This window comes from Notolepis coatsorum (genome assembly GCF_963971535.1).
Source record: "Notolepis coatsorum genome assembly, chromosome: 5".
Taxonomy (NCBI): Eukaryota; Metazoa; Chordata; class Actinopteri; order Aulopiformes; family Paralepididae; genus Notolepis; species Notolepis coatsorum.
In genome coordinates this window covers 79,670,514-79,698,192 of record NC_140169.1, presented here as the reverse complement: position 1 = coordinate 79,698,192, position 27,679 = coordinate 79,670,514, and positions in this window count along the sequence as shown.

Below are 27,679 nucleotides of genomic sequence, written 5' to 3'. Positions count from 1 at the left end.
TACGATTGTGTCAAAATAAAGTATTCAATTCAATTCAATAACTACAGTATATATTAAGGCTGACTCAGTGAGACTCACTTTCTGCCGGTAGAACATTACGTACAAATGGGAAGAGCCATTCATAATTCAGCCGGGCACCTTGTGCATACTGTTCTGAATGTGTCTGAGCTGGCAGACGGTCTTATACCGCCCTCTAACGCCTTCGGCCGCTATTGCACTCTATTAGAAACGGTGTAGTTTCTTTTCTCTACCGAGCTGTGGCGTGGGGGCGGGTCCTAAACACTCCGGCAAAACACGCGCTTGTAGAACATTACGTACAAATTGGAAGAGCCATTGCGTGTCGTGCCCTTCGAGGAAGCTTTGTGGTCCGGGCTGCCTGTATCAGTTCCGCAACCGTTTCCATTTCCGGGGTAGGCCTGATTGGCCGAGACGGCCACGTGACGCGCGTGGCACGCCCCCGCGGCAGCAAGCGCGCTACTGCTGGAGTTCGCCTTTCACATCGCAGCCGTTGGCGAAAGCAGGATGAGGCGAGAGCGTAGATTTCGCTGTGTATCATTTAATCATTTATCATTTAACATTTGAAAGGCATACATTGTTGTCAAACAGAAGTACAGAATACTTTTATCCAAAATGCTTCTTACTGTTACACTGTTAGAGACTGTGCTAGACAAATTAATTACTAATTCGGTCAGAAATAACGTAACTAATAACGTTAGTAAGCACTGCTTATATGCTTATTAGGTCTGCGGGGTACAGTAAACGTTTCTCCCGGTACATTCTGAAGAGCACACCGCTGTATGTTGGAGAACCAGTGGTCTTCCGCTCCTCCTCACTCGAGTGAGAGCAAAGCCGTGCACAGCTCAGCCCTGTGTGAGACGCGAGGAGGAGATGGGAGTCCTTCCAATCGGAATATGTTGTTTCTTTACACATATGTTGGATTATGAATATGTCTTTATAGCTATGCTGCCAGGCTGGTCCGCGACCCTCCGTGCTGTGATCACCAGCGGGGAGAATATGCTCACGCGAGCGGCATCAGCTCTCACTCGAGTGAGGAGGAGCGGAAGACCGCTGGTTCTCCAACATACAGCGGTGTGCTCTTCAGAATGTACCGGGAGAAACGTTTACTGTACCCAGCAGACATAATAAGCATATAAGCAGTGCTTACTAACGTTATTAGTTACGTTATTTCTGACCGAATTAGTCATTCATTTGTCTAGCACAGTCTCTAACAGTGTAACAGTAAGAAGCATTTTGGATAAAAGTATTCTGTACTTCTGTATGACAACAATGTATGCCTTTCAAATGTTAAATGATAAATGATTAAATGATACACAGCTAAATCTACGCACTCCAGCAGTAGCGCGCTTGCTGCCGCGGGGGCGTGCCACGCGCGTCACATGGCCGTCTCGGCCAATCAGGCCTACCCCGGAAATGGAAACGGTTGCGGAACTGATACAGGCGTCCGGGCTTGAACTTTCCATAAACGTGTCCATATAAATCCATGTAGTTAGATCCAACACTGTCTGAATGTATCTTGTGATTATTATCAATTTCCGACAACGACAACAACTATTAGCATTTGTTATTTAACCCTGCGTCCATCATTGTTGTCGTCATCAGAAATTGATAATAATCACAAGATACATTCAGACAGTGTTGGATCTAACTACATGGATTTATATGGACACGTTTATGGAAAGTTCAAGCCCGGACCACAAAGCTTCCTCGAAGGGCGCGACACGCAATGGCTCTTCCAATTTGTACGTAATGTTCTACAAGCGCGTGTTTTGCCGGAGTGTTTAGGACCCACCCCCACGCCACAGCTCGGTAGAGAAAAGAAACTACACCGTTTCTAATAGAGTGCAATAGCGGCCGAAGGCGTTAGAGGGCGGTATAAGACCGTCTGCCAGCTCAGACACATTCAGAACAGTATGCACAAGGTGCCCGGCTGAATTATGAATGGCAATAGCGATTAAAAGAAATACCGTGAGAAAAACGTAGTTCTACCTTTCCGGCACTCAACCGTCAGGTGACAGAAACGTAGTTCTACGTGAACGGCACCCAATGGGCCTCATTCAACAATACTCTCTTATTATTTTTCTTATATTCTTGCTTACCTGTCTGTTAAGAGAACAATAAGAAAAGCCACCGCCACATTCATCAAGCCGTTCTTAAAGTCCAAATCTGTTCTTACCCAGGTTTTTTGAATGGTGAATCCCACTCATTCTAAACTGGATGCGCATTCTCGCGCAAGTCATTTGCATACAGAGACACGCCTCGCGGGCTCATTATAATACGAGAGCCGTGGGTCTGCATCGGATCCCCCAGCCCAAATTCAAGCGCTGGAGCGCTTTGCGATGGATCAAAATGAGATAGGAATCAAATGTATTGTCATCATACAGCACCATATATAGTGGAATATCCTGTATTAATATAGTAATATAATAGTAGTTGGCTAGTTGCGCGCTTCTGGCCACCTCCCGCAGTGCGCGCATACACACGTGCTGTATACACACACTTTATATGTATACAGTCAGGGACGCGGGAAGGGGGGGTGCGGGGGGTGCTGCAGCACCCCCTCTCAATTATTGCAAAAAGAAAAAAAAAAAAATTTATGGCAGTATTTATATATTTGTATATACTGTAACTGTATAACTGTAACACTGTATATTATAAGTTTATCCTGCTCAAAGCACGTCACCATTTTAATATTGTGTGTATTGAGCCGTACTGTATTGTAGCCATTCTCCAATCTGTTAAATAAAGTTTTCATTCATTCATTACACTACTGTATGTACACAATCATACGTGTAAAACCGAGTAGATTTTCGAGTGATGACAGACTGTCACAGACTGATTGAATGACAGGTGAAACAACTAATTGTATTCACCTCCCGTCTCCCGCCCTTCCCACGCGCCACGAACCACTGAGCTAATGTGATACAGTGCTTGCGCAGTCAGTCGATTTGAGCTAGTAGTCAGACTTTGCTAGCACAGAATGTCTCACTCGCAGAAAAGAAAAATATCAGATTTATTTTCGAAACGTCCTGCCGGTCCCAGTGACAGTCCCACTAAATCTGATAAACGTCAGAGAGAGACAGAGACGACAGGTTCAGCCTCAGCATCAGGTATTGAAGAGTTAACTGAGTCTGTTCCCCTATACCCCCCCTCGGGCGCCAGGGGCTTCCACTGAGGGGTGATGCAAATAGGGATGGGGTGTTATGGCAGCTCATGATGGAAAGAGTGCGCACCGAGTCTGATCCCGAGTTGAAGAATTGGCTCCAAAAGAGAGACAACTGGATGTCCAACAACATCCAAAACGAAATCTTACAGCTGCTTGCCCATGATATTCAGCGACAAATTAGAGGCAAAGCATCCAAAAGCCCAATCTTTGGCTTGAGCGCTGACGGAACCACTGATGTCACTCACTGGAAAAGAACAATTCTCGTGTAATATACAGTTAGCCGATGACAACTTGGAAGCTCAGAACTTCTTTTGGGGTTTTTACAATGCCCGGCCCAGACACAACAGCCGAGACGCTGTTTTTGTGTATAAAATACTTTTACGCCTCGACCTGCCCATGGAGAGGCTGATAGGATACTGTTTTGACGGGGCCAGCAACATGTCTGGGGGGTACAGGCTAGACCAGGGGTTCCCAAATTTTTCAGGCCGCGACCCAAAAAAACGGTGTCAGAGAGCCGCGACCCCCATTATTATAGGAGGTAAAAAAAAAATTTTTTAAATGGAAATGTATGGTTGAAACATGCAAACGTTCAAACGCACACACACTAATAAGCATTGGAGGCTTTTAACCAGGGCCGGATTGGGGAAATCATTCAGGCCAGGAAATATAGCCCCAGTCAGGCCACTTTTTAAGCAGGGGGTCTGGGGGTCCCCCACCAGGATTTTTTTTGTTACAAAGACTTAATTTCCTGCATTCTGGTGCAGGCATTTTTTTATTTGTACCCTTTAAATGCCAGTGTTTGTGATGGCATCACAACTTATTGTTAAAAAACAGGCTAGCATATGTATGATTAGCAACAACACAGGTTTTTTGTAATTGATAAATACAATATTTTATTCAACTTCAGCCCTGATCATAACACCACATATTCATTTTATAATTCTAACCCTTTAAATGCCAGTGTGTGTGATGGCATATATTTGCAATATATCAAATGCAAAGTACATTTTTCTGGGGGGGATTATTACAGGCTAGCATGTGTCAATGATTAGCAGTTTTTCGTAAGGATCCCGCCTCCACCAATCACATGCGGCTCCCTTTGTGTGTGTGTGAGAGCAAGAGAGAGAGAGAGAGAGATAGTTCTCCAACTTGTGTGAGTTGCAGTGATCTCCTGGTTGTTCCCCATCTAGGTTATCTAACTATTGCGCTGGTGCAACTAGAAACACTGTCCTGGCCTGCTTCTAAGTTCAGTGGCCTGACCGCAAAAAAATAAAAATAAAAAAAAAAATTTCATCTGGCGACCCCCCAGCACCCCCTGCCGTTTTATAGTTCCCGCGGCCCTGTATACAGTACGTGCAAAATGAATCGTTCCAGCAAAGTACTGTAGGCTTTGTCAATACTGAACGACTGTGCGTTGTCAAGAGCCAATCGCACAGGTTGCCACTCATCTGGCTCTGCAAATAGGAGTCTGAATATCTCCGCATATGATGACTGGCAGTGCGCATAGTACAGTGCGTGCTCCAAGTCAAACTGGATGACACATCTCTCTCAAATCCATTCTGAGAACGGAACGCAGTGCCCGTGACGCGGGTCTTGATTGATTGATTGATTGATTGATTGATTGATTGATTGATTGAAAATTGTATTAACAGATTGCAGAATGGGTACAATACAGTAAGGCTCAATACACACAATTGTTAAGGGGATGGAGACCAGAGAAAGACGTTTGTCTTGTTTACACCAGGGTCCCCCATTTTCAATTCATCATAACATCTCTGGTCACCTCTAGTGACCAGCCAGTCTCCCACGCAGTTCACCGGCGGCCATCTTGCTTCAGTGGACTACTGCTTTAAGGAGTGATCTGCACAAACAAAGATACTCTTAACTCGCTGAAATCGTGACGGATTTACAAACGGTTTGGTTTATTACAAACGTTATTAACGTGGCTATGATTCTTGCCTGGAAGAATTTTTCTTTATTTTCGTATGAAAGTCCATTATAAGTATGCAGTATGATAACTACAACATCTCTACAACCAAACGGTTGAAAATTTAGCAAGCTATGGTTATTTCAATAGTCCATCCACTATAGACATTCATGTTATGAGTGGGCGTGCTACCCTGTAGCAAGATGGCTGCCAAGATGGCTCACTATGAATTGAAAATGGGGGACCCTGATGTAAACAAGACAAACGTCTTTCTCAGGTCTGCATCCCCTTAACAATTGTGTGTATTGAGCCGTACTGTATTGTAGCCATTCTGCAATCTGTTAAATAAAGTTTTCATTCATTCATTCATTCATTCATTCATTCATTCATTCATTCATTCATTCATTCATGTGACAACGTCGGTCTCCGTTGGCCAGCAGCACAGGTGTGCAAATACCTCCAAAACAAACCTTGCTATTCACAAAGCACTGGCAAAGGGTGAAATACCGTGCTAACTGCGTTGCCATCATCATGGCGTCTCTGTGCGTCCGTGCTATTTGCGGGTATTTAAACAAGGTAATATGGGCGGGAAACATGTGCCCCTTTCTATGCAAGTGAGAGGCGTGCTCGTGAAAGAATATTTCGAAGGAGATCACTTTTTGATTTATTAAGCGAGACCGAAATCATCCGGAGACACAGGTTGCCAGCTCAAGCAATTCTTGATCTATACTCGATGAAATCAAGGATGATATTGAACCAGCCACCCAGAGATCCCATGCAATACCTGGCATTGTCAAACTGCTGTCAACACGCCAGGTTCTTGCGTCTGGCTCCTTCCAGACACCTATCGCAGGTGCCTCTGGACTATCACAAGTTCACAACCGTCCATCAACAGGGCTATGTGGGATGTTGCACCAGCCGTTCTCTGCAGAGTGGTGGCAAGATACATCAAATGTCCCCAAGACAGACGCGAAATTGAGGAGACAAAGCAGGAGTTCTTTAAGACGGAGCAAATAGCAGGCGCAGATCACACTCGGTTAAGGGTGCTATTAGCTGACGCAATCCATTCTTTGTGAATTCGCCCCTGAGACTTCTTCTCTCTTGATCTCATTTCCCTTTCAGTCAGATCTGATGACAGTGCACTTTTCCATCGCAAATGAACACAGATGAATGGCTTTACCCACGGTCACGTGAAGCCTAGGTGAAGATAATTAATTGCCACTGTGGAGGAGGATGTGTTTTTGAGACACCTCTGGTATCAAACTGGGGAGTGGAACCGCAACGTTGACCTGTTTCTGCTCTCTCAAAAATAGCTCTGATTTTACCAAGATTAATGGGGTTGTGGCTCGATACCTACAGTCTAAACTCATGTAAGAGGGAATATCCCTATTTCATCCCACATAAATATATATACAGTATATACATACATATACATGTACATATTGTATGTATGTGTGTGTGTGTGTGTGTGTGTGTATGTATATATATATATATATATATATATATATATATATATTCAGAATATATATCCAGAAAAGTAAGTAGGAGAATTGTTTAAAGGCTGTCACTGTGCTGCTCACATTTGCTGAACATACACGACTAACGTCAAGCCTGGGCCTAACTAAGCCACAAGTAAGCATATTGTTCTTATGAAATGGACCAGATATAGCCTAGCTGATCCATATCCACTTCGGGAGCATGTCTATGTTCCCCGGGTTCTATGTTCCCCGCTTTGATTGATTGATTGATTGATTGAAAATTTTTGACCACCAGCCCTGATTCCAAACTCTAACCTTAACCAGTTCGAAACCTAAGCTTAACCGTTCGAAACAAGGCGGACATTAATAATTAATAAAATAATAAAAATTAATAAAATGTTCAATCTATTAATCAATCAAAGCGGGGAACATAGAACCCGGGGAACATAGGGATGATCCCTCCACTTCCATTCATTTGTGCTAAGCTAGGCTAGCTTGTAGCCGGATAGCTTTTCTACTGAACAAAATTGGTATCTATCTTCTTGTCTGACTCTGGAGAAGATGGCAAGCACATTTCTCATAATGTTGTCGAGCAAATTCATCAACGTATAACAAATTGTGATGCAGATGCCTGTGCCAACATTAGTGCTGCTAACACTTCAAAAAGTGCAGAAATGTAGAGCAGATGTCAAGCATTGCCAACTTCAACAGACCCAGGTTAACACGGGGCTCCTGGTACAAGCACTTTACGTTACATTATTTCCCTTTGCCAGGTCGGAATTAAGGGCTGGGGTCCTAATGTTCTGAACTTACCCTTTAACTCATTGACCGCCAGGAATTAGTCGGGCCCCGTTCTAGCACTGTCACGCTTTAAAAGATAGGAGTGCGTCACCTTGTTTGTAGAGCTATAACTATATTCTATATTATAGCTATGGATACAATACTATGGCCCATTTGACATCACCTATCTATCGTTCAATATGTGAAAAAGAATAAATGTTTCCATCCATGCGTTCCCGTGTTATACCGTGGTGAATATAAGTATTGTTATAGCGTGGTCTGGGGTAATTCCCGAAAGGCTGAGTAATAGGCTTGCCGCTTATACGTCAATTCTACTATAAGCGTTGCCGTTTCTTGCCTGTACACGCTATTATTCCCAAATAAAATCTATATCATAGGTATTATGTTCCATCATGAATGCATGAAAGGGGGGGGGGGGGGTCGTTTCTGATTATTTGATTGGCAGTAACGGCATTTGTATTGAACACTAAAAACGCTGATCGGTATAAAAGCATTGCACGATCAAGCTAAAATTTACGTCAGATAGTCCTTACCTGTGATCGGGAGTATTCCAAAAATAATATTCCAATTGTTTGATCGCCATCTGGTACATCCGATGTCCATTTGGTCCACGGCATAACCCACCACAACATATGGATCTGGGATATTTTACGGGAGAACCGCTCCATTCGCCCGACAAGGAAAAGTGAGACCGGAGACATTTGGCCATTACACAGGCCAAGATACAAGGTTTCAAAGAGTGCTCGATACGCCGTCTAGCTGGATGCGGCCGGTATTGCACTTTGGCGATCTCAGACTCATTCCCTATGGTAACATCAAGGTCCCCAGATGAATAATGAATAACAATATCGAGAGAAAAAAAGGAAAAACTATCAAATAATGTATATATACGTGGTTGGCGATCAACGGTTGTCGGCCAAACGCGTATATATAAACGTTGTTTGCGGAGATTGAGTTAAAGGAACACGCCACCTTTTGTGGAAATTTGCTTATTTGCCATCTACCCTGGAGTTAGACAAGCAGATTACATACCCTTTTTCAAAAAACAACAGGGCTTTTGAGGTGATGAAATTACTGCGCCCAGGCAGCAGTGGTTCCGCAAGAAATTGTTCTGAGTATATATCTGCTTAGAAAACGAAAATGTCTTATTATTTTTTATTTCTCCACATGATAAATACACACTCACAACATGTTTACAGGAAGGTTTTGGAGTTGTATTTGGAGTGTATTTTGTGAGATTGTGAAATTGCGAGAGTGACCCCTCTACACAAAAAGGGCAGCAAATTAGACCCAGGCAACTACCGCCCTGTTTCTATTCTTACCTCCATCTCGAAAGTCATGGAGAAAATAGTCTACGAACAGGTCGAAAAGTACCTGGCGGAAAAAAACCTAATCTACGAATTCCAATCTGGCTTCAGAACGTCCCACTCCACTGACACATGCCTCCTCTATTTGAACGACCACATCAAACAAGAGGTGGACGCTGGCAAATACTGCGGCATGGTCATGCTGGACCTACAAAAGGCCTTCGACACTGTCAATCACTCCATTCTAATGGACAAGCTAAAAGCAATTGGTTTTGATAGCCTATCAGTGAGCTGGATGCAATCCTACCTGGAGGGGAGAGAACAGATGGTAGAGGTAAACGGTACTCTATCCCCCCCCCTCACAGTGAGCTGTGGTGTTCCACAAGGAAGCATACTAGGACCGCTACTCTTCCTAATTTATGCAAATGACATGTCGTCAGCCTGTGACTGCAACTTGTTCCTGTTTGCGGACGACTCAGCCCTGCTGGTCTCTGACAAGAACAAATTGCAGGTTGAAAAAACCCTCAGCACGGAACTAGGCAAAATCTGCATATGGCTCGCTGATAACAAACTATCATTACACATGGGCAAAACAGAGTCCATTCTCTTCGGTTCAAATAACAAACTCAGCAAGACCGACGGCTTCTCAGTTACAGTGGGTGACAATATTGTCACAAGGAAAGACGAAATTACCTACCTGGGTTCCATCCTAGAGGCAAATCTTTCCTGTGACAAAATGGCATCCAATGTAATAAAAAAAGTCAACCAACGAACTAGATTCTTGTACCGGATCTCCTCTCTGGTAAACAAGAATACCCTGAAGACTCTGGCAGGAGCACTCATTCAAGGGTACTATGACTATGCGTGCACCTCATGGTACCAAAGCACCTCAAAGGCGCTTAAAACAAAATTACAAACATCACAAAACAAACTGGTCAGACTACTACTTGACCTGAACCCCAGAACCCACCTCACCCCTGCTCACTTTGCCAACCTAGGATGGCTTAGAGTAGACGACAGAGTACAGCAACTTGCAATGGGCCTGGTCTACAAGATACACTATACGACCGGGGTGCCCATGTACATGTCAAAATACTTCCCAAAGGTCAGTGAATACCACAACCACTACACCAGAGGAAGCTCAACAAATCATGTTAAACCCAGATTCGGCTCAAACAAGGGACTAAACACGTTTCGCAATTATGCCACAACAATGTGGAACGCCCTACCCAAAGCTGTAAAGGAATGTGAATCCCTGCCCACATTCAAAACCGCCCTTAAAGAGCACCTACGGGAGGCTGCAATTCGAAACTGGCCACCGTAAATGCCCAAAACCCCCACCACCTCCTAATAGACAGTCTCCTCCCCACCGCATGTATATATTCCCTCCCCGCCGTATGTATATTTCCCTCCCACCCACCCACCCCCTCCTAATGTACAGTCCCCTCCCCATCATATGTATATACTCTGTCAGGATCTAGGGGTAACAGTACTGTATATTTGAATACCGCCTATGTCACAAATGTATCAGTACTAAATACCTATATGTCCCTATGCCATAAATGTCATGTATGTTGTGTATGTCATAAATGTCTATATGAATTGAAAATGGGGGACCCTGATGGAAACAAGACAAACGTCTTTCTCAGGTCTGCATCCCCTTAACAATTGTATGTATTGAGCCGTACTGTATTGTACCCATTCTGCAATCTGTTAAATAAAGTTTTCATTCATTCATTCATTCATTCATTCATTCATTCATTCATTCATTCATTCAACTAGGCTACACTGGCACACCTACTTCCAGTTAATTACACTAAGCTAGGCTAACGGTGCGGCTGTTCCCTAAGCCTAATGCATGCACAGAGGAAGAAAAGGGTATGTATCTGCTTGTCTAACTCCAGGGTAGATGGCAAATAAGCTGGCGTGTTCCTTTAAGACAAGTGTGATAAAGTCAAAGTAACACGGTCAGGGACAAGGCCAAGCTGCAGCGGGTGATACGATCAGCGGAGAGGGTGATCGGCTGCCCCCTTCCCTCCCTCGAGTCCCTACATTCCTCCAGGGCCTTGAGGAGGGCGAGGAAGATCATGGCAGACCCCGCTCACCCGGGTCACGACCTCTTCACCATGCTCCCCCACGGCAGGCGGCTACGGCTGCCCAAGACATTAAAGTCCCGCCATAGACTCAGCTTCTTCCCCTCAGCAGCTCGCCTGGTAAATGAGTCAGGTGTCCCCCTGCTCCCCCCCCTCCCCCCTCTATGGCGAGCTGCTAGGGCTGGACCTCTGGACTTGAACTGTGCTGCACTGTTTCCATGTACCCAACCACTGCACTTTACTTTACTGTCTTATTGTTGTCTCACTGTTCTGTCCTGTTTTGCACTTACTTATTTATTTATCATTATTATTATTATTATTATTATTATTATTATTATTATTATTATTATTATTATTATTATATATTATTATTATTATTATTATTATTATTATTATTATTATTATTATTATTATTATTATTATTATTATTATTATTATTATTATTATTATGTTGTTCCTATTTGTGAAAATATCAATCATGCACTGTAATGTCAAATCACGTTCCATTTTGTACCTGTACAAAATGGTGAATAAAGAAATCTGAATCTGAATCTGAATCTGAAGGTTTTAAAATAGGGTAATCCTGGGAGTGATCGTGCCTGTTTAGCTAATTTAAACAGACCTTGTGTGGGAGCTATGCTGAGTCTCCCAATCTGTTTACTCTGGGAAGTACATACTGAGGGGTGTAGGATACGCATGCTTCTGCAAAGGCAGCAGAATACTGCCATGATAGTAAGGAAGTGCCTGGGTCAGAACCAGCCAAGCCATACAGACAAATTGATATTATCTACTTAAAGGTCACATTCTATACTCCTTTTCAACCAGTTAATATATAATGGGCTATATAATCTAATCTCTGAGGTCCCCAAAACATGTCTTTTTTCTTGTTGTTGCTGAAAATACCACTCAGGTTATGTATTCTAGCAGCCTCTATACCCCTCAGGTTCAGTCCCGTTCTCAACAAGCTGTTTCTGTGTCTATAGCTTTAAATGTGAATGAGTTGCATCTCCCCGACACGTGCTCCAGAACTGAGCCTGGCTCGTGGAATTCAGATAAAACAAGGCATTGTATCAAATATGAATTAGCCCTTTCACTACCACACTACAGAAGGTTACGATCCAGCAATTGTGTGTCCTATTTCCCACATAAAATGTTGTCAGAAACATATTTTAGTGACCCGACACATAAGGACCAGCCATATGCAATGAGTGTATTGCTGTGACATCACAATGAGTGTATCGCTGTGACATCACAAATCAATGAGTGTATAGCTGTGACATCACAATGAGTGTATCGCTGTGACATCACAATGAGTGTATCTCTGTGACATCACAATGAGTGTATCGCTGTGACATCACAATGAGTGTATCGCTGTGACATCACAATGAGTGTATCGCTGTGACATCACAATGAGTGTATCGCTGTGACATCACAATGAGTGTATCTCTGTGACATCACAATGAGTGTATCGCTGTGACATCACAATGAGTGTATAGCTGTGACATCACAATGAGTGTATCGCTGTGACATCACAATGAGTGTATCGCTGTGACATCACAATGAGTGTATAGCTGTGACATCACAATGAGTGTATCGCTGTGACATCACAATGAGTGTATCGCTGTGACATCACAATGAGTGTATCGCTGTGACATCACAATGAGTGTATCGCTGTGACATCACAATGTTCAAATTCATTCAAGGGCAAATTTTTTGAATACATGCTGTGTGCAAAAACAGGCTGGGTTGTCTTATTTCACAGTTTGTGTGTTAGTAATAATATAATAATAATAATAATAATACAACTTTATTTGTATAGCACCTTTCATACAGAAACTGCAGCTCAAAGTGCTTCACAACAGAAACAAGACAGGCATAAAATTAGTGATTGATTGATTGATTGAAAACTTTATTAACAGATTGCAGAATGGGTACAGTACAGTACAGCTCAATACATACAATTGTTAAGGGGATGCAGACCAGAGAAAGACTTTCGTCTTGTTTACATCAGGGTCCCCCATTTTCAATTCATCATAAGTGCACATGAGCACATAAAGTGCAGACATAAAATCACAGTTTTTCACATTAGGATCTATAACATCCCTACAGGCCACCTTGTTTATGGTTTAGGCCCATCAGATACCTAAATGCATGTACTGCACAAGTTCTGAAAAGGTGAGTTTTTCATAATCTGGGACCTGTAATCAATAATAATATCTACCTCTTGAAATAACTTCAAGCCTTGATACTATCATAATCAAGAGTCAAGTCAAGAGTTTTATTTGTCATGGCATACAAGTATACAATGAAATGCGGGTGGTCTTGCCCGCAACGATGTGCAATACAGTAGTACAACATATAATAGAATCCAATAAAACAACATTGTGCAATAAACAGGTAACATAGTGGGACATCTCGGTATTTGTACATAGTTATTTACAGAGCATGGAGGACATGCTAGGTCCTTTGGTAGTGCAATACACTGTTACTGTTGCTATACTATTTTTAAAGTGACCTTTCCTTTGTGGCCATAAGTGTGGGCGTGTGCAGCATGAGTGTGTGCTTGCTCATGTTAAAGTGGCTGCTAGTGTGCGAGCGTGCACAGCGTGCGTGTCGTGTGTGTGCTCATGTGTGCTTGTGTGTGGAGAGTTCAGTGTTCTGTGGCACTCAGGCTGTTATTGGGGTGGTGAGGGTCTTTCATTATTCTGCAGGCTCTGGATTTGCACCTCTTGTTGTATAGAACCTGCAGGGGAGGTAGTGCAATACCCGTGGTACGCTCGGCTGAGCGCACCACTCTCTGTAGGGCCTTCTTGTCCTGTGCCGTGCTGTTTCCATACCAGGCAGTGATGTTTCCAGTCAAGATGCTCTCTACAGCTCCGGAGTAGAAGGACTGGAGTATCTTCCCCGATACTCTGAACTTCCTTAACTGTGTCAGGTGGTAGAGGCGCTGCTTCGCCTTTTTTACGACTGTGTCTACAGTATGTGTGTTGACCGTCAGATCCTCTGAGATGTGGACCCCCAGGTACTTAAAGCTGCTCACCCTGTCCACGGTAGCCCCGTTTATCCTCAGTGGTGTGTGCGTCTCCTGCTGTCCTCTCCTATAATCCACGATCAGCTCCTTGGTTTTACCAATGTTCAGGAGCAGGCTGTTGTCCTGGCACCAGCGTTCCAGTACCTCAACCTCCTCCCGGTAGGCATTCTCGTCGTTGTCCGAGATCAGCCCCACCACCACCGTGTCGTCTGCAAACTTCACTATGGAGTTGGAGCTGAACTTGGCCACACAATCGTGTGTGTAGAGTGAGTACAGCAGGGGGCTCAGAACACAGCCCTGGGGGGACCCGATGCTCAGGGTGATGGTGTTGGAGGTCTGACCCCCCACCCTGACCGCCTGGGGTCTTTCACTCAGAAAGTCCAGTACCCAGGCGCTCAGAGCAGAGCTCAGACCCAGCTCGATCAGCTTGTCCACCAGTCTGGTGGGGACTATGGTGTTGAATGCTGAGCTGTAGTCAATGAACAACAGTCTCACATAGCCCCCCTTCTGGCGGTCAAGGTGAGAGAGGGTGCTGTGCAGTACCTGGGAGACCGCGTCGTCAGTGGACCTGTTTGTCCTGTATGCAAATTGCATAGGGTCCATATCACTGGGGAGGGAGGCACAAATGTGATCCTTGACCAGCCTCTCGAAACATTTCATGACCACAGAGGTGAGTGCCACCGGTCTGTAGTCATTGAGACATGTTGGGGAGGGTTTCTTCGGTACAGGGATGATGGTAGACATCTTGAAGCAGGCAGGGACCACTGACACCGCCAGGGATTGATTAAATATGGCGGTGAACACAGGGGCTAGCTGGTTGGCACAGGACTTAAGTATGCGTCCTGTTATACCATCTGGGCCAGCCGCTTTCCTGGTGTTCACCTGCATAAATGCTCTTCTCACACTGTGTTCCGACAACGAGAGAGCGTCCCCGCCCCCCCGCGGTTGCCCCCCCCCCTCCACAACAGCCGGCGCGCCAGTGACGTCACTAGCCGTTGAGCCAGCGGCGCCACCGTCTACACCAAACCAAGCGTAGAAAGAGTTGAGTTTGTCCGCGAGAGAGGCGTCGTCGCTCCCCATTGAGGGGGCGCTGACTTTGTAGTCAGTTATTGTCCTCAGTCCCTGCCATAAGCCTCTTGTGTCGTTTTGTGCCATTTGTGTCTCCAGTTTATCAGCACATGTCTGTTTTGCAAGTTTTACAGCCTTGCGCAGAGTATAGACTGAAGCCTTGTACTCCTCCATGTTTCCTGACTCTCTGCCCAGGTTGTAAGCAGTGGTGCGAGAGTTCTGAGCTGTTCTGATAGTACTGTCCACCCACGGTTTCTGGTTTGGGAAAACCCGCATAATATGATCTGTGATGATGACAGTATCAGGTCAACAGTAAAAACGTTGTATTTCTACGTAAGAAGTTCTTATAAAGGCACATTACAAAGGCCTGTTTGTGTTCAGTACCATATTTGGAGGTTAAATATGATACTATAGGGCTACACCTTATTTTAATTATGAAATTTAACAGGTTGAACTTTATATACACTGGATCTACACTCAGCTGAATGTAATTCTTTCAAAAACATAATTTGTTATATCGTGTGTTTGACGCAATGACGCAATGTAAAAGGTCCATTACTTGACAAAACCCTGAGTTTGGACCAAGTACAAGCAGTTCCTCATCCTGTCACTAGAGGCCTCTCTTTGACTCCTGTCTTCAATCACAGGCATCATTACCACTTTAAAGGTTCACTATGCAGTTTGGGAGAGAATCTTCAGAGCCTGCAATTAATTTACTAAATGTGTTTAGTATATACATGCAATTATGTAATTGTACGTATGTTATCATGAAGCTTATGTTATCATAGATAAAAACAAAATACTTTTTTGAGGCACTGTGAACCAAACGTAGGCCTGGCTGGAAGAATAGTAGCTTCTTTGAATAGTACATTATTTGTAAACAAAAAAGCAACTTTCCAGGTAGCTCTTCAGCTGCAACCAGTGTTCCAGGGACCACATTGTACTCTGGATCGTTTGTTTATTCAGTTATGAGAAGGTAAAGATGACTTTGAACTGTTAAACAGTAATCCAGAACTATTTTATTGCGCTGTAAAAAAAAATTAAATGTTATATGTCTGCATGTGTCTTTATGTGCTCATTTTATGTCTATTCCATTATACTATTTTATTGCACTGCACTATTGCACTATTTTACTGTCTATTTTATCTTGCTCTTTTTATTATTGTCTATTTAAAACTGAATCAAACCATAAACAAGGTGGCCTGTTGGGATGTTAGATCCTAATGTGAAAAACTGTGATTTTATGTCTGCACTTTATGTGCTCATTTTATGCCTGTCTTTTTTCTGTTGTGAAGCACTTTGAGCTGCAGTTTCTGTATGAAAGGTGCTATACAAATAAATGTATTATTATTATTATTATTATTATTATTATTATTATTATTATTATTATTATTATTATTATTATTATTATTATTATTATGAGAATGTACAGTAGAGTTGTTCCACTTCTCTGAGTTTTATCATAGTGCACTTTTTAAGACCATGTCTTTTTAGAATATCACTTCAAGTAGCAAAGGAAGGCCTTGTGAACACATCACTTAACGAACACAACCCTGATATAAGAATACAAGGGGAATTGTTTACTCAAGGTTAACAGTCTGTAGTGTGGTAGTGAAAGGGTTAACCTGTAGTGTGGTAGTGAAAGGGTTAACCCTTTATCGTGTGGCAGTGAAAGGGTTAAGCACACCTGTTCCAGAGGAACAAGCCCCTCTACTTCTCTACATTATAACTAATTAAACAACCTTATAACTAACTTTATTTCAACCAAAAATGTGTATTAAACTCAACTCATTTTGTGCAAAAATGGAAAGCTTGCCAATGTTCACGAGGCAGAATTATTACAATAGCTGATAATACATTTTCCAAATGATAAATCCCTATACGGGTGGACAGTATTGGGAAAGTTCACTTTCTACATGAACTAGTTCAGTTCACAAATTCTTTAATTAACTAGTTCAGTTCATAATTCAAAATGTTGAACTAAAGTTCATGGTTTCAAAATTAACTAGTTTATAGTTTTTTCAATACGTTGCTCCGAGCAATTTTAAGCATTGTCTGTTACTGTACACACAACCTTGTTGTGGATTTTGAATTCTTTGTTAACATCTGACAATAATTTTGCCAATACATCATGTGTATGCGCTCCTTTAATCGCCGGCTCCACATTGTTGTGATGATGTATTTGTTAGTGCGACAGCCAGGGGTGACAGGCGTGTACGCGTGACAGGCAGCTTGCTGTTGCCAGATTGGGTGGTTTTCCGCATCATATTAAGGCCTGTTTATGGTGTGTTTAGCTGGGTTTTCACCTGGAAGGCTCTTCGAAATCGGGCACACTTTTGAACGAAGTTATACCGTGATAGAGCGCCGAGAATGAACACGTTCACAATTACGTTCATCTAGCGGAAATACAGTACGTTCAGTTCACGTTCTCCCAAAATATGAACAAGTTCATGAACGAGATCGTTCATTGAACGGGTTCAGGTACATAACCGAGGGTGGACTGGCCCTTGCGAGTAACGTGGAGCTCACCTTGCGCCCCTCCAGGGTGTACAGCTTCCTGGTGTGGTACTGCAGCAGCTCAGACACCTCCTCCAGGAACAGGCCCAGGCTGCGCGGCGTCCTGCGGTGCATCACGATGGTCTTCCGGAAAGACGGGTCGCTGTTCTTCACCAGAACCACTTTCTTATTGTACCGGTGGTGGTGGTGGGGGGGTTGATGGTTTTGCTCACCGGCGGGGGCCTCCCCAGGCCTGGTGGGCCTCCTGGGAACATACTGGTGGTGCTCGTGGTGATTGTGGTGGTGGTGGTGGTGGTAACAAGGTGAGTACCGAGCCTCTCTCACCTCCTGGACCTGGGCATCCCTGTACTCGGCACAAAGGTAGCATCCGCCCAGAGCTGGGTCTGGGTCCGCCGCCATCATGCCACAATGGGATATCCTGGGGAACCTGGAGTGAGCCTTGAAGGGTGGCGTGGCCCTGTGGGGCCTGTCGCTCCCTGCCATCGCTTCGAAGCATTGGAAGCTGCGCTTGTGGGAAGCCATTTTGGGTCCCCCTGCTCAATTCAATGGTATAGTCCCTCGGCTCTAGACGATGGGTCCTCTTGGCCGAGCGAAAGGAGGGGAGAGGGTCACCGTGGGCAGACGGTGATGGGGGTCATCGCCATGGCTACCCTGAGCTGTGAGGAGGTAGGGCACAGGGTATCTGCATTCCTCCCACTCACCCTGAGCTGAAAGAAGAGAGAAAAGAAACGGGTTACAACAAAGCATGACGAACAGGACAACAAATAACATGTTATCCTATTATTTTGTTATGTGAAGAGCTAGAACATAGATTTAATTAGATGGGGAGGGTTATCAGTGCTCTGAGCATGCCCAGGATTAGGGGATATGGTTTTTCTCTTGTACCACTTTATGTATTCAATATTAATGACACATCATACTTTATTTAGACTTTTCAGAAATTAGTACGTCCCCCCCCAAATAAAACTCCCCAGTGCACCTGTTATATGCCACGCTAGATCTCAGGTCAGATTGATAACCCCATAACTCATTGGTCTGCTCATCTTGACATCAAGCAGCGTCCTGCGATGTGTTTGACATTCAGAATCCAGTTGGTCTCCAAATTGTTGTTGTTGTTATCAAATTACAACTGACCGGCAAAAATAGCGAATGCACGTCTCGACCCCCTCCATCATTGACTAGGTCAAGTGATAGAAGTTGCAAAATCTCTATTTTGTTTTATCACCGGGAAGTTTTTATCTGACAAGTATGACCCTGTCGTTAATCAGATGATTTCCAATTCCCTAATCCGTCACACTGCAACTGGGGAGAGTTACTCGACGAAGCCTCAATGCAACGCTTACTATCTAGAGTCATTATTCTATATCATTTGATCCATGACTGTTACTGAAGATAGAATACATGATGAGAACACTACTACCGGTATGTACCATGACTGTTACTGAAGATAGAATACATGATGAGAACACTACTATGTACCCTGACTGTTACTGAAGATAGAATACATGATGAGAACACTACTATGTACCCTGACTGTTACTGAAGATAGAATACATGATGAGAACACTACCATGTACCCTGACTGTTACTGAAGATAGAATACATGATGAGAACACTACCATGTACCCTGACTGTTACTGAAGATAGAATACATGATGAGAACACTACCATGTACCCTGACTGTTACTGAAGATAGAATACATGATGAGAACACTACCATGTACCCTGACTGTTACTGAAGATAGAATACATGATGAGAACACTACTATGTACCCTGACTGTTACTGAAGATAGAATACATGATGAGAACACTACCATGTACCCTGACTGTTACTGAAGATAGAATACATGATGAGAACACTACTATGTACCCTGACTGTTACTGAAGATAGAATACATGATGAGAACACTACTATGTACCCTGACTGTTACTGAAGATAGAATACATGATGAGAACACTACTATGTACCCTGACTGTTACTGAAGATAGAATACATGATGAGAACACTACTATGTACCCTGACTGTTACTGAAGATAGAATACATGATGAGAACACTACTATGTACCCTGACTGTTACTGAAGATAGAATACATGATGAGAACACTACTATGTACCCTGACTGTTACTGAAGATAGAATACATGATGAGAACACTACCATGTACCCTGACTGTTACTGAAGATAGAATACATGATGAGAACACTACCATGTACCCTGACTGTTACTGAAGATAGAATACATGATGAGAACACTACCATGTACCCTGACTGTTACTGAAGATAGAATACATGATGAGAACACTACCATGTACCCTGACTGTTACTGAAGATAGAATACATGATGAGAACACTACCATGTACCCTGACTGTTACTGAAGATAGAATACATGATGAGAACACTAACCATGTACCCTGACTGTGAACTGCTTAGCCAGTCTGCACAGTCTGCACCTCATTTAGTACTTTAAATTAATGTACTTAGTGTAATCATATTAGGCCCTGGCTAATTGATCCATCACAAAATGGAACAGGCAGAAGGCATTGCTGTCCGTTGTTTTTAATTTATTTATTCATTGTTTATTAGAATCTAATGTAAATTGTGTGTTTTGCAGAAACAACAGCTTTGATAATGGATGGTGACTTATTTGTCAGTTCCAAAAGTTCCTCCTCTCCAGACTTTTCTGTCTCTCCAAACGGACACGGATCTGCGGGACACGTCATCAGTACTGTGGAGACGTGACACAGCATCAGTACTGTGGAGACGCATCATCAGTACTGTAGAGACACAGCATCAGTGCTGTCCAACAAAGGGATACATGTACTATGAAAGCCTATTGAAAAAGAATTGTCAGTATCACGTCATTGTGGCTAATTTCATGTCTCTTATCATGTAATTGTCATGAATAGCGCAACCATGTGGCCGAATGACCTCTTCCCCATCATAGAAGAAACATGTGTGTGTGTGTGTGTGTGTGAAACAAAATGTTCACAAGCTACACTTAAACTTCCTGTTTATGTTTTTTTTCCAAAATTTGATTGGTTGTGGTAGTCATGTGACTTGGCCTGGCAACTTTCATAAAAAGCATTCATCCATCGATGCCACACAGCAGATGGACAACCAAGGAGTAGCCTACTAGGGGAAGAAGTTATTTTCAAAAAAGCTAAATGATAGCGTGGTTGGGTGGCGTAGCAGAGATTGCGCTCGTCACCAATGCAAGAGACTCCGGTCTCGAATCCCGGTGTCAGCATTGCCTGCGGCTTGGGCCAGTCGTCATACTATCTCAATTGACAGAGGTAGCGGGTGGAAGTCGATGGGTGGGGATTGGACGTTGTGGACAGCGACTCCTACAGGTCGGTTGGGTGACGCCTGCACAGCAAAGACAGGAAGTAGCGGGGGTAGTGTGAGCCTCCCACGCGTTACTCCTCGCCACTGAGAGTCTGCGCTGTCTGGTGAAAAGATGCGACAGGCTGCCTCCTCGTGTACCGGAGGGGACACGTGATGCAAGGCTTCTATCCTCACTACAGCCGACCAGTGGGAGGCATAGTCTAGCAACGTTCACAACAGGGGAGGGGAGAATTGGCAATACGAAATTGGGATGGGAGATAAATAGAAAAATAAGGAGAAAAAGTGGATAAAAAAAAGGGGGCGAAATGATGGAAAATCCAATATGGCAGACATGTGTGATTTTATTGGCACGTTCTCTGAGGATAGCTGTATACATGTACAGAATCTGGTATCAACAGGACTTACGGTGTACGAGTTATGGCTTTTCAACGTTTGACATTTTGACCTTTGATTATAGCCATCATCAGGCCAATTGGTGTGATTTATTTATTTGTTGATATTACCTATCTCTCAAACTATAGTCTACCCATATAACTCTGTACGATAGCATGTACAATAAATAATGCTATATCTATGTCTATATATTTATATTTGCCGCATATATCAATATCTGTCTGAATATACCTGCATAATCCGTTTTATACACCTTCATATTACCTATATAACTCTGTATGATTAGCATGTACAATAATGCTATATATACTGTATATTTTATATATATATATATAATGTATTTATACACATCTGTCTGTATGTACCTGCACATAATCCATTTTGCATACCTGTAGTCAGATACTATATCTATCTGTACTTATCCTTTACTACTTATACCAGGCCTAGAACTGCACCCTGAGAGTTTAAGTTTACATTTATTTGGATCCCCATCCCCGCAGTATAATTAGGATAATAATAAGGTTTTATATTTATGTATCACCTTATATTTTTATAATTTTTCTACTTTTTCTCCCCATTTTCTATTTTTCTCTCATCCCAATTTCGTATTATCCAATTCTACCCTCCCCTGTCTCGAACGTTGTTAGGCCATGCCTCCCACTGGTCGGCTGCAATGTGGACGAAACCTTGCATCACGTGTCCCCTCCGGTACTCGAGGAGGCAGCCGTCACATCTTTTTACCTGCACAGCGCGATCTCTCAGTGGCGAGGAGTAACACGTGGGAGGCTCACGCTGCCCCCGATACTTCCTGATTCTGCTGTACAGGCGCACCAACCGACCTGTAGGAGTCGCTGTCCACAACGTCCGATCCCCACCCACCGGCTTTCCCACCCCCTAATACTGCCAATTGTGTTAGTATGAACGACCAGCCAAGCCGGAAGCAACGCCGAGAGCTGGGCTCTAACAATTTTTTATAATTTCTTAAATGTATGTATCGAACTACACATTTTTACTTCTTTGTCACAGTTATTCCATAGTTTTACCCCTTTAACAGATATACATTGACTTTTTACATTTGTCCTTGCCTTTGCGATATTGAAGACACAAGCTCCCCTACGTTTATACCGGCTCTCTCTAGAGTGCATTCTCCTGAATGCAACTTGGAAGTGAGTGGTTAAGAATGCAGACTGCGAGGGAGATCAGGGACAGAAATAACAAGGATGAGGCCACAAATAAAACCTTCAAGTCACTCAGAGTGACAGGCTTAAATCTTGGCAGCGAAGCGGCGACTCATGGACACAACCTTTCTGTTCATCCCTGTCAGGGAAATAAAGCATGGTGTACCAGCTTTGGTTTTTTCCATCTCCCCATCATGTGAGGATAAACCAAACTGCACAACCACAGACGTTTCTTGAATAAGCACACTGCATTCTTACAGAGACAATGGAGAGCGGTAAAGATACATCATTGTTGCCTGATTGGAAAGGATACAAGCCAATTATCAAAAAATGTATGATCATTTTTATTGTATATGTTATTAAGAATTGTTAAATGCCACACACTCTGTAAATTGGTAAAGTAGGCCAAGCTTGACTGACACATAAAGAAAGAAATATATAAAAAAAATATATATATATAAAGAAACAGACTTGACCTACTTCATGTTGGTCTTATTCTTTACTGATCGTATAGAAAAAGAGATGCAACAAGCATGTCAAGTGTTTGAATATCTGCATGATAGGAACAGTTTTTTGAGAAGAAACAACAAGGGATTCCTAGTATTAATAAAAATACCTGGTGCTAGATATTTTTAAAGCACAGCTGAAGACTCACCTGTTTTCATTGGCTTTTTTAGGCTTGGTAAGCCATGCTTCAACTTCAAATTACTTTATTTTCCTTTCGGAACTTCCATTTGTGTGCAGTGATGAAGCTCTGTATCGACGGCCTGGGGGCATTAGTTTGTAATGGGTGTGAAGGGTGTGTGTGTTATCTACAACTATTTGGGAGGCCTTTTTAACTGTCCGTTTCTTGTGGATGCTGCTGAGTGGCTGCTGGTCCTTCCCAATGATCTGTCTTGTTGTTTTAATGTGTTGTAGCTTTTGATTTTGTGTATACTGTATTTTGTATTTTTAGTATTTCTCTGTTTTTATATTGTAAAGCAGTTTGGTGCGACTTCGGTTGGTTTTAAATGTGCTATATAAATAAAGTTGACCTTGACCTTGACCTTTTTTACCTTTTATAATATTAGGAAACATTTCCCTAGGCCTGGGTCTGCCTTTACCAAGCGTCTTAAAATAGGAGCGCTGATCCAGGACCAGATTTAGGTGACTCCACTCTTAGTGTGATAAATATAGGCCCTGGACACATTTACATAAACTAAATATATAATCCGATCAGATTTTATTTTCAAGTACAGTACAAAAACAAATACGTTGGCATCTAACCAGAGTGCAAGGTAACAGTAAAGTGCATAACAATACAGTGTAACATGTGAATACGTGGAGTTTATATGACAAAGCTACGAAGTAAGTATGCTAAGATAATGCTAAAATAAGTCTGACAACAAAACGAGCAGTTAGTAAAGTATGAATTCGTAAAGTTAATATAGTATGATCTGATGATGAGTAAAAAGGGGTGGGATTAAATAAGTGTATGCTTCTTCCCACTCCTTTTCAAATATGTAAATGAAAAAAGATATATATATATATTTGAGTTTGACTTTTGTGTTTTTTGTTTATTTGTTTATTTACATTTTTTATATACATTTATTATTTGAACGGCTTATGGCTATATCTGTACTTGATGTTTGTTTGTTGTTGTTGCATATTTGAAATAAACTGCAATCAAATCAAAATAAAAAATATATGTACAGTATTATTATATACAGAAGTACAATTATGAATACATTGGTGGTAAACACTAGCCAGTGGTAGCCTGCACAATATCACTTTGATTGGCTTAGAGTAGACTACAATTTCAGTGGGAAAAAAATATATTCTGACCTACATAATCTGGGTTGAGCATTACCGTTCTTAGAGGAGCAATGTGAAATGTCCTGTATTGATTAAGATATTTGATTATGGTGGTTCAAAGAAGAAGCTGGTGAAAATGTTTCAATTATTCAATAATTCGGGTGGTTTCAGGTGACCTCCTGTCTCCACATCACACCAGGATTTGTTTTTGATTGGCCCTTCTCCCTGAGTCACATTTACAACATGTTACTAGACATGCCTTCTGCAATGTCTCTCTCCACTCAGCAGGTCTGCATAACCCACCAACCTGGCTCCAGTATTATTTATATCTGTGAGAAATGTTTGGAATTCAGTTACTCAAAGAAATGCCTTGTTAATTGAAATGTATTTATTTGATAAACATGAAGGACATTCTTCTTATTTTATTTAATTATTTATTATATTTTATTCTTATTTTTAATATTATTATATTCTTATTCCTATTTTAGTCCTATTAACTACCTAAATGTTTATTGTTGTTCAATGTGAGCGATCTGTAGTGCCGAATTTCCCTCGGGATCATTAAAGGATTTTTATTCTATTCTATTCTATTATCTTGAGAGCCCATACGAAAATGGCTTCTGATAGTAATAAAAACAAACTGATGAAAAGTGAATAATGATGTTTTTAACATTCTGTGTTCACTGGTGTTTCAGTCTACAAAAACCTCATTATCTCCAAGGGGTTGAGTCTTCAGGAATCAAGAAAAAATATTTCTATTGTGTAGCATGCAACGTCCCACATATGGGACGTTTTTCAGACTTTTTGCAACTGGCACTTTGGCGACCCCTAGTGGCTTGGATGTGCATATTTTGTAATACAATATATATATCGAATTAACGCCCCATTTGTTGCCTGTGGATAGCCCTTTCATGTGACAAAATCCATTGAGCGGTTCTCGAGTTACATGCCGGTATTTGAGGCTTGTGCAAAGTACACGGTATTGCGCAAAATACCACTCCCGACTCAGGCTGCATTAGTTCCGTCAATCTAGATTCGTTCTCGAAAATGAGTGTGGAGGGTTGTAGCCAATGAGTATGGCTTTCCAATGATACCCCACATGGGGATCTAAATAAAAAAAACAAAAAACACGAAAAGAAAACACGAAAACAGGAAGAGAAAAACAGCCGAATGAATTTCTTTGTACACACTTTACCAAAATCACTCCTAATCACTCATTTCTGAATGGATCTTTATGAAATTTGGATGTGTACTACATAAGGCTTCAGGCTATGGGTCCGTATGGATTTGTAAGCCATACCACCTTCTGGGGAACTACTACCTCTGGACTACTAACTACTACAGAAAAACTTGAGTAACAAGTTTTTCTACAACTCAAGTTCAGACCTATGTTACTCTATTACGTTAGCACTAAAAGTTAATTCTTTTTCTGGAATCAGAAACTTCAGAATGTCATCTTTCAAAAGAGACCAGGCTCATGCATATAAGTATAAGCTCGTGCTATAAGTATAAAGTATGTTGTTTTGGTTTGCAAAAAAGGTATGCAGTCCTCAAAAACTAAAACTAAAATGGCCAGGAGACTCATTGCAGGTTAACCGGTTGAAACCTGCTCACTACATTTAGAACCATGTAAACGTTCATCATTTTGAAAATTGGAGAAACAATGTTTTCCCCTGATACAGCAGTGATATGGTTGCTCTTACAATTACGTGTCTGCAGCAACCTCTTATCTCCAATATAACCCTATTATTTACAGTGCTAGCAATTGTAGGAAGTTGTCTTCCATGTGTAGAAGATGTAGTAAGACTTTACTTTAGGCAGCACAGATAATGATTAAGTGTCTTGGAACTAATCCTGTCCCCGACTAAGGATTTGTATAGTCAACTTTGATTGTCCAAAATGTGCCGATAGTCAACTGGTAGTCAACTACCCCCTGAATGCAAACATTTTTAAATTATAATATTATTCTTTTTTCGGATCATTCAATTTGGGCTGTGGGGGGTGTTAATCTGAAGGAGTCAACTGAAGGCTTCTTGTCCTCTGCGAAAGCATGCAATTGGTCCACTGATGGATACATCTTGATAGTGTGTTCATTAGACAGGGGAAATCCTCTTTCAGTGCCTCTGTTCCCGTTTTCTTAGGCAGTTAGCCTCGCTGGTATGTGCGCCATTAGCGTTAATCACACTTCTAGGCCTCTTTGCTTTTGGAAATTATACTTATACTTTTTTTTGCATTCGACTAAGAGGTTAGTTACTGGGTACTAATAATAATAATTACTATGCCCCCTAAGGGCTGTGAATACAATGTTACCAAATGTGTTTCGTGACCTTGTGAAATTGTGAACATGTAAAACCATTGATAATGCATGTGTGTAAAAAAAAATGCATGGGTGTCAATTAATGGGGAAACTACTCCGTCTTTCTCAATTCCTGAAAATTTGAGATATTGAAGATACAAGATAATCCAGGATGCCAGCACAGCCATTGGCATATGAGTAGGCTAATCGTCTGGCAGATATATAATATCACTGCTCAATTTAGTTAAATCACAGTCTTTACTTGACCATATGAAAACATTTAACACCAGCAAAATTAACTTTGGGTTCAAAGTTTAAAATAAAGTACAAAGGTCTAATAGAGTAAAATAATAAAATGATTTTTGTAGAGTGATTATACAGTTTATAAAGACACAATCTATTCCCCATATGTCCATGGTCTATTTACAAACATTTGCGTGTTTTTAATGGTAATTTTCTTTTTAAAAAGGTTACAGCTGCACAGCTGGTCTCTTTAAATGCAAATGAGCTAGTGCTCCTGGTTCACGATCAAACTGTAAAACTAGGTGTTGCAGATCAGATCCAGCAATTGCTATTTCTCGCTCTATTCTCGCTCTATTCTCTGGTGTCAGAAACACATCTTAGTAAACCGTTTAGGTGGAAAACAAGAAAGGAAAGAGTTCACAAGTGAGCCGCCATCTTGAAAAACGGAGACACGTAAAGTCAGGAGTCAGACCAGAGCGTATGATTTCTTTTCATTGCAAGAGTGAAACTTTAATAAACATCAATAGACATACATGCCAAAAGTAAACTATTATTACATAGTGTCTTAGCTATGTAATGGAAGAAAAGGCTGGATTAAAAACAAGGCATTTCAAGCAGTTCAGGAGTGTTTTCTGTTGGAGAGAATAACTCCCTTTGGCTGGACTTTGGACTTTTTGTTTTAATTAAGAAATATAGTACAAAGTGAGATCCTGCACACCGTTTTCTGCTTGGAGCTAGAACTTGTTTATTGAAAGACAACGTTGATCCTAGGAACGAAACATTGTCTTTCAGTAAACAGATTCTAGTGTCAAGTGTAAGTGTGTGGGAACTCCTCTGTAACGGTTTCTCTCTGACTCATCTGCTCTTCAAGATGTATTCATTCATTTAGTGTGCAGAAGAATACTTGAATGGTTGAATAAGAAATATAAATATAGTAAAGATCATTCACTCACTATGACCAGGAGCCAGTAGGCCTACAGCTGGGAGAAACATAGGTGACCTTCAACCTCTGTAATCCCAGAT